An 8,773-nucleotide genomic window follows, 5' to 3' on the forward strand; every position below is an offset into this window, starting at 1 on the left:
GCCACAAATTGTTCCTGTTGATGGTGGTCAAATAACCTCCTTTAGTATTTCTTGTAGTGCAGGTCATGTATTAGAAAATTCCCTTAGCTTGAGTATGTTTGAAAGGTCTTTATTCCACCTTCATATCTAAAGGATATCTTTGCTGGATATATTAGTCTTGGCTCATAATTTCTCTCTTTCAATTGTTTGAATATTTGGTTCCACTCCCTCCTGGCTTGTAGAGTTTCTGCTGAAAAATCTGATGATAATCTAATGGGCTTTCCTTTGTAGGTTACCGTCTTCTTTTCCCTGGCTGCCTTGAGGATTCTTTCTTTGTTGTTGAGTTTAGACAGCTTCAATACAATGTGCCTTGGAGAAGGCCTATTGGGATTGAGGTAATTAGGTGTTCTATTTGCTTCTTGGATTCGAGGATCCACTTCTTTCCACAAGTTTGGAAAGTTCTCATCAACAATTTGTTTGAATATATTCTCTGTTCCCTTCTCTCTTTCTTCTCCTTCTGGTATGCCTATTATTCTTGTATTGCTCTTTCTGATAGAGTCAGAAAGTTCTTGTAGAGTTCTTTCATTTCTTTTAAGTCTCAAGTCTCTTTCTTCTTCCATCTGTGTCATTTCCAGGTTTCTATCTTCGATGTCCCTGATTCTTTCCTCCATCAGGTCAACTCTATTACCTAAGCTGGTTATTTCATTCTTAATTTCTTCTATTGAGTTCTTAATCTCCAGAAATTCTATTCGGTTCTTTTTTAAAATTTCAGTCTCTTTCGTGAAATGCTCATGTTGTTCTTGATTGCATTTTGAATTCTTTAAATTGCCTTTCTGTGTTTTCTTGTATCTCGTTGAGTTTTTTCAGAACTGCAACCTTGAATTCTCTGTCATTTAAGTCACATATTTCCATATCTTTAAGTTCCTTTTCTGGAGACTTTTCACTTTCTTTCTGAGCTGTCTTGTTGCCTGGTTATTGATGGCATAATTATTGATTTATTATTTCTCTTCCTAGACATCTACAGGAGTGGCTTCTGCAACAGGTTGATAGGAAGAGGTCTTTCTTTTGTTTTCCAATACGTGTTGGTAGAATGTTTTATTTTCTCTTCGACTGCAGCCTTTTTTCTCTCTCACACAGCAGTGCTAAGTTTTCTCTGCACTATTCCAGCTTCTCACACAATGGATGGATACCCTGGGGGACGGGCTTCTCCTCTGTTAACAGTTCACTTGGGTCATAGGGCGCCAGATCCCTGTTGGGATGCAGAGAGCTTTTGAAGTTCCAAAGGTCTTTCTGCACCAGATTCAGAGCCCGTATGTTTCAGCAGTTCTGTTTACTCCTGCAGGGATCTGCCCATATAGGTGGGGCTAGGGGTGGGGTGAGTTGTGAGTGGTGGCCCAGAGCAATGGCGGCAACCACCACCACAGCCGGTCATGCTTCCACAGCTACCTCCCCTTTGCTGGAACTAGGTGGGCTGCAAATCTGTGTCTGCGGTCCACAGTTCCCAGAACAGCAAATATTCTGTTCTTTTGATCTGACACTGCTACTGTTCCACTTCTAGCACCGGGCAGGTGGGGGCGGGGCGAGCTCTGGGAGAGTAGGGAGGGGGAGGCTAGTCTCCGTGCCTAAGGCTTCCGTTCTCCGCTCGGCAGTGAGGGCTTAAACCACCGTTTTTCAGTCTTCTTCCCTCAGTCTTTTCTCCGAGGTCTCTGCCATGAGCGTCGGGTTCAGCCGTGTTATATGCTGCCCCCTCAGCCCTGTGGGTCGTAAGCAGAGCCCTAGTAGTCCGAGTTCTTCCCTCTCCCACAGCTGAGGTAGTTCCAGGATGCAGCGAGCTCGGAGCACTGAGCTAGGTCTGCGTCCTGCGCCCGCGAGGCTCCATGTCTGCACTTCTCCCTTCCCTCCTCCCCCGCTCGCGCGAGTCTCCCACCTTTAGGTGAATTCAGTAGTGGGCTTCTTCGTCTTGCCTGTCTACTGTGCAGGGAGTCGTTTGTGGAGTTATTGTTGTTTGATTAGTTGTAAATTCCAAGCGAGTTTTACAGAGGCTCACCTCACGCCCCATTTTGATGACATCCCCCACATTTTTTTTTTCGTTTTCAGTTTCTAATGTGTTTTTTTTTTAATTAAAAATAATTTCTAAATTATAATTGACATGAAATATTATATTAGTTTCAGGTAAATAGCATAGTGGCCACATTTACATACCTTATGAAGTGCTCCCCCCATGAGTCTAGCACCCACCTGTCATCGTACAGTTATTACAATATTATTGACTATAATCCCTATCCGGTACTTTAATTTGCAGGCATACAAATGAGAAAATATATCCCCATGACTATTTTTACAAATTGCCAGTTAATAGTCATGGGATACAATACATTTTCTTGTTTGACCATAATATGCATGTAAAATAGTTTCAGAATTGCAAATCTGGACTACTGTGAGAAAACAGTTACCAACCCGCCTACACTGTTAGTGAATAACTCTTCTTGTCTTTAGCCTAATCTAATCATTCCATACTAAAATTTCTCCCTAAGCATTGCTTGAGCTGCATCCTTCTGCTTTTGATATATTGTACTTTCATTTATCACTTTCATTCAGTGCAAAATACTTTAAAATAGTCCTTGAGACATCTGCTTTGACTGCTCTGGTTATTTAGAAGTCATGGGCCAAAAACATCCTTCATCTGAATTCTATTCCTTTAAATGTGTGGCCCAGAATATGCGTATACACACACACACACACACACACACACACACACACACACACACGCACACAGTCACTCATTGAGAAAAATGCATAATCTGTTGTAGTCAGGAGGACAGTTCTATAAATGTCTATTCAATAAATGGTTGGCTGTGCCCCTTACTGATTTTCTGCCTACTAGTTCCATCAATGATCGAGAGGAGAGGGTTCGCATTTCCAATTATAATTATGTATTTCTCTATTTCTTTGTTCAGTTTTATCAGTTTTTGCCTCAAGTATTTTGAATCTTTTTTTTTTTAAAGATGCATACCCATGTAGGCTTGTTGTAACTTCATGGAGAATTGACTTTTATCATTATATAATTTCTCTCTTACTTCTTGAAAATATTCCTTGTCCTGAAGCCTATTTTGTCATACTAATATAGCTATTCCAGGTTTCTTTCGTTTAGTGTTTTCATGGTGCATCTTGTTTCATACTTTTCTTTTAAACCTACCTATATTTTTTTAAGTGGGTTTCTTATAAAACAACATATAGTTGGGTCTTGCTTTTTTATTCCAATTTGAAAATCTCTGACTTTTAACTGGTGTGTTTAGACCGATTGCATTTAAAGTGATTATTGGTATTTTGGGATTAAAATACACATTGATAGTTGATTTTTAATTTTCCTGGGTTCTTTTTTTGTCTCTTTTTTTCCTGTCTGCTCTTGGGTTAATTGAACATTGTTTATTATTCCATTTTATCTCTTTTATTGGTTTACTAGTCATATTTCTTTTAAAATATTTTAATTGTTGAGTCAGGATTAACAGAATAAATCTTTAGTGAATCAGAGACTACCTTTAAATGATATTATACTGCTTCTCATATGGTGTAAGGATCTTAAACACTATTCCCAATTCCATCGCACCATCCTTTTTTCTGCTATTGTTCTCATGCAATTTACTTCTAAATATGCAAACACATAATACATCACTAGTCTTTTTCTTCTACAAAGTTATGTTTTGAGCAATTAAAAATAAGGAAAATTGAATTTTACTTTACCTTCATTTATTTCATTTCTAACACTGTGAATTTCTCTGTGTATATCCAAGTTTCTAAGGGACACCATATTTGAACTTTAAACATTTCTTGCAGAGTATACCTGCTAGCAATAAATTCTCCCTGTCTTTTTTTGTTTTTTGTTTTTTTTTTTTGGTTTTTGAGAATCTCTTTCTCTCTCTCGTTTTGTTTCAAAAGATATGGCCCATAGATGCAGAATTCTGGGCTGATAATTTTTCTTTGAGCACTAAAGATGTCACTCTATTGCCTTCTTGATTCCTTGATTCTTGTGAGAAAACAGCCTTCATTTTTCTGGCTGTTTCCTTATATTCCCTATGTATTCCCACTCTACCTGCTTTTAAGATTTTCTCTTTTACTTTGGTTTTCAAAGTTTGGTTGTATTGGCCTAGGTGTAGTTTTGTGGTTTTGTGTGTCTTTACTATCTGTGGAGCCTCTAGGATGTATGGGCTGAAGTTTTTCATCAAATTTAGAAATCTTTTGGCCATTATTTCTTTAATTTCTTTTTCTGCCCCATTCTTTCTTTCCTTTCCTTCTGCGTCTCTAATTATACAGATGTTAAACTGCTTCATATTGTCCCACACGTCACTAAAGTGATGTTCTTTTTTTCCTATCTTTTTTCTCTGTGCTTCCATTTGGACAGCGTTCATGGGTCTAGCTTGCATTCTCTGTTGCTTCCTTAGGCAATGTCCAGTCTACAAACTAAGAAGTGCGTGTCTCCTCTGCGGAACTCAGTTCATCAAGGCTTCCCGCCATCTTTCCACACTATTTACAACCATGACACAAAATGTTGCTAGACCACCCAGCAAAAGGTGGCTGTTCACCCCACATTTGTAAGTCTGTGCATGCATCTTTATGTGGAACGAAAGTACCATATGTACCAACACGTTTCCTGATTCTTCATCTTTTTTTTTATTTTTTGCTTGATTTATGCTTAACATATCTTGGTTTTGTAAGAGCTGTTTTGCCACTCTTAATAAAAGTTTCTCTTGGTTTTTGGAGACACACCCCAAATGCCAACATCAGAGAAATAAAGAGAGGTCACAGTTCTAGCTTTAGGTGTCAAGGGGAGAAATGAGACGTGATGAATGGAAATTAGTTAATTAATAAGCCCCGGCACACTGACAATGGGCTGTGTGTGGGTGAGACGGCACGGAACAGGACAGGTCAGACCCACGGCCTCACTAGGCTTCAGTCGTTCTGGGACCATCCCGATTGTCTTGATTTCTGCCTCCCTGAGCTGTCTGGGTCTCAGCATCCCCATTGCAGCTCTGTTACCCTTTCCCCTTCCTTTCTTTCCCTCTGTCCCCCCATGGTGGCTGCCAGTGACCCACTGAAAATCTGGCTGGAGGAGTCCCCAGGAAGAGGTGTCTCAGTGGAGGGAGAGGTTGTCCATGTCCCAAAACAAGCCCGGGGAGAAGCTGGTGTTTTCTGGGATATCTTCTGGCTTTCTCGTTTCTCTCTAGTTCACTGCCCCTGTTCCCTGTCCCCCAACTTGTGAGGAGATACTTTAATGAAGCTGGTTGTTACATGACAAAATTTATTCTAGTACCTCTCCCCTGACACACACCTCACTTTTTAAAACTCAGGTTATTGAATCATGATTACAGGTACCATCTCCCAGTTCCTGTTGACCGACCACTATCAGCTGCCTGGGTGCCAGGTCTGGGCAGCTTGAGGTGTGATGAGCTGGATGTTTGTTAAATTCACTGGGTCCCACTTAAGCACACAAAGACGCGTGTGAGAGTAACCCAGACCTTAGGTGTATGAGTTTGGAGTTAGGTGAGTGGGAAAAACAGGCTGCCAGCCAGTGTCAGCTGGCCCTGCCTCTCCTCTCACCCAGTGTGACAAAAATGTGAGTAGTTGGACCTTCACATCACAGGCAATAGAAGTGGGGTGGCTGGCTTGTTGTGCACACGTGTTTATCTGTCCGGCATCGACATGGTCCCTTGCTAGTAGTACACTTGCCTGGTAAAATGCAGTCACCCAATTAAATTTGAATTTCAGATATTTAATACATAATTTTTTAGTCTAAGTATCTCCCAACATTTGAACTAAGAATGATACATTGCTTATCTGAAGTTCAAATTGAATTGAGCGACCCTGTCTCTGTGTGTCACCTCGGGAAGTCCAGCTCGCTAGGCCCTGGACATATGGTGGTGCTTCAGTCAGACATGGACCCTGCCACGTGGAGCTTGCGATGCCTCGTCTGGGGTTGGACAGGAGCTGGTGGGCAAGCAGACCAGGTTTCTTGTCCCCTTCCTTCCCACTGCTGCCATCAGCCTGGAGATAAGGGGCCTTTGTGGCCCTTAGTGCGCCCCATTCCCACCCTGTACCACTCACATTCTCTTGCCCTCAACAGGCCTGTTGGGTCCCGAAGGAGATGGGCCCCTGCTGCCCAATGGCTGCTCCGCTGCTGGGCAGTACCCACTTGGTAGGACAGGTGGGCTTGGAGGGGTCCTCTGTGAGAGACGTCGGTGTCCCTAGGAGCCTGCCCGGGCCGCGCTCCTGCTGACCCTCCTTAGGGCTGAGGAGTCAGCCCCTCCTCCCCTCCTCATCCACTTGTGCACCAGGCACCGTTTCAGGCCTGAGAACCAGGCAGCCAACAGAAAGGTCACAGCCCTGTGTGGTAGCCAATGTGGTGTGGTGGGACTCCTGTTTCCTGCCTTTGGCTGTGGGTGCCTCTCCTGGGGTCTCTTATTAACCTCCTCCTTTGGGGCCCAGGGTACCAAGGGCCTCCTTCCCACTGCTGAGTGCTGACGGTGTGCTGTGTGCTTCCTGGCCTGTTGCCATGTCGGTGGGCGACTGATGCCAGGTCTCACCGTGCTGCACCGCCTGGCCGGTGCCCTTTGGGTCCTCACCCACTGACTGGGACAGCGAGCCCTCCTGTGGTTGTGGCAGATACTCCGTGAATTTAGTTGTCATCTCCAAGACTCCTCACGCTTTCTGCCCCCTCCCACCAGTGACTGCATTCTGGTGAGTTTTCCTCCTGCACTGAAACCACACAAGCCCCCCTCGCCCATTGTCTTGCCTGGCCTCTCCCAGCTCCCCACACCCAGCCTGGGTCTCCTTGGACCTGGTCTTCATAAGCCACCGTACCTGAGACGGAATCTGAATTCTTGCAGCCTTCCAGGGGCTTCCATCCTGGGTAAAACTCCAGCTCCTCATGTGGCCCCACCAGCCTCCACCCCACGTCTCCTCTCCTGTTCCCCACCACGGGGCTCTGAGCTCAGGCTCTGCCCTGCCTCGACCTTCCCTACAGGCACCCCCTTTGCTTCCAGCACTTACCTCTCGCACCCTTGCTTTTCTTCATCAGGAGTTCAGATATCTTTGGAGATACAGTTCAGGTTGTCATCTCCTCCAAGACACCTTTCCTGAGCTCCTTCTGGAATAAGGAGCCTTTATAAGCTTCTTGAAACACCAATTTGGACCCCTCTGATCATTACCCCATTACTCTTGGTTTGTGGTTGTGAATTCTTCGAGCAGAGAAATTGTGGTCCTTGCTTAGGCATCTCCACATCTGAGCACGCCTGCTCTGTACAGGTTGCTTCAACTGAATGAAACCACTTTGTATAATTACATCATACTTGGCCATGAGGTCGTCTGCAGCTTCGCTTTCAGATATTCTGATGGTCTCTGAAGCAGAAGCTACATGTTGGGGAAGAGGCCAAGAGCCGGCTGGCAGGGCAGGTGGCAGCTAGTATGTCCCTTCGGAATCATCTAGTGCGGTTGGCTACAAAAATGAATTTCCTAGCTTAGAAAGTGACTAACAACTTGCAAAGAACATCAATGTTTGCAATGTGCCCGCCAAAAGGAGTGTTCTGGGTCTGCCTCTCCTCTTATCGATTCCTGGCCAAACAGGCAACTCAAACATTGGGCTGGGGTCCTGGCCAGGAGGGGCCCCCAGCCCCATTGCGCTGCTCTTTCCACTGTATCCAGGCACCGTCTCTGGTCATCTCTTTTTACCCAACACCTGGAAGGGTAGAACTAAGATAATAGCTAACATATATTCAGTTGCTTACCATGTACCGGACTCCGTGCTAAGATCTTATGTGCAGTAACTCATTTAATGCCTCATAATGAGTCAACAAGTTTCCCTCTTTGATTTGAATTGGTGTTCCTATAGCACCTAGAACTGTGCTTGGCTCAAAGTAAGATCTCATTAGTACTTGTTGATGAATGAATGGGTGGCACTTTATCATTTGCAGACATTCGTCAAAGTCTTGTCCTTGTCAAAAACTGGAATTGAGGATAGTTCAGCTCTTTAGCTATCCCTCCCCAAGTGAGCTCTACTCTTTGTGCACCGGACTAGGGTTTTAACATAATACTGATATCTGATTGCCAGAAAGTCTTGTTTGCTCTTTTTATGTAAAACAGATTTGTGTAATCGAATGCTGCTCTCATGCTGATTTAGTGGTCTCAGAGATATTCTATCTGCATTTCCCCTGAATCTTACCTTGATGGTGAGTTTTAATATTTCAAGGACATATCTGTAACAAAATACTTTGCATTTCTAGAGGCATTGCTTATTAAATAAACGTTTAGAAATAAGGAATAATTTTGCCACAGAATCCCTATTTCCTGATTTATCTTCTGAGTCACTCTGAGTTTCCTATACGAGATATTCATGAGACCTCTACCTCCGGGACTCTACCCACCCCCTCGAACACCGCTGATTCTTCAGATCCCCTCTGCGCGCAGGCATGAGCATGTGACAGAGAATAGGACCACTAAGCTCCTCTCCGTCTGGCAGATGGAGGCCTTCCCTCCGTGTCTGGTCAATGTTAAGTAAAATCACAGGCCAGCATTGCCAAGAAGTCTCGCCACACCTCTGCTAGGGGACAGCCTGATGATTCTCTCTTTTCTGAAGGTCCATTTCTTATTTCCCACCCATTCCCACCCTGGCGAACAGATAGGGCGGTGTGTGAGAGTGTGTGAGTTTGTGTATATGTGTGTGAGTGTGTGTGACTCTGTGTGTGTATGTGAGTGTGTGTGTGACTGTGTGTATGTGTTAATGTGTGAGTGTGTGAGTGTGTGA

This window comes from Rhinolophus hipposideros (assembly GCF_964194185.1).
Source record: "Rhinolophus hipposideros genome assembly, chromosome: 12".
Taxonomy (NCBI): domain Eukaryota; kingdom Metazoa; phylum Chordata; class Mammalia; order Chiroptera; family Rhinolophidae; genus Rhinolophus; species Rhinolophus hipposideros.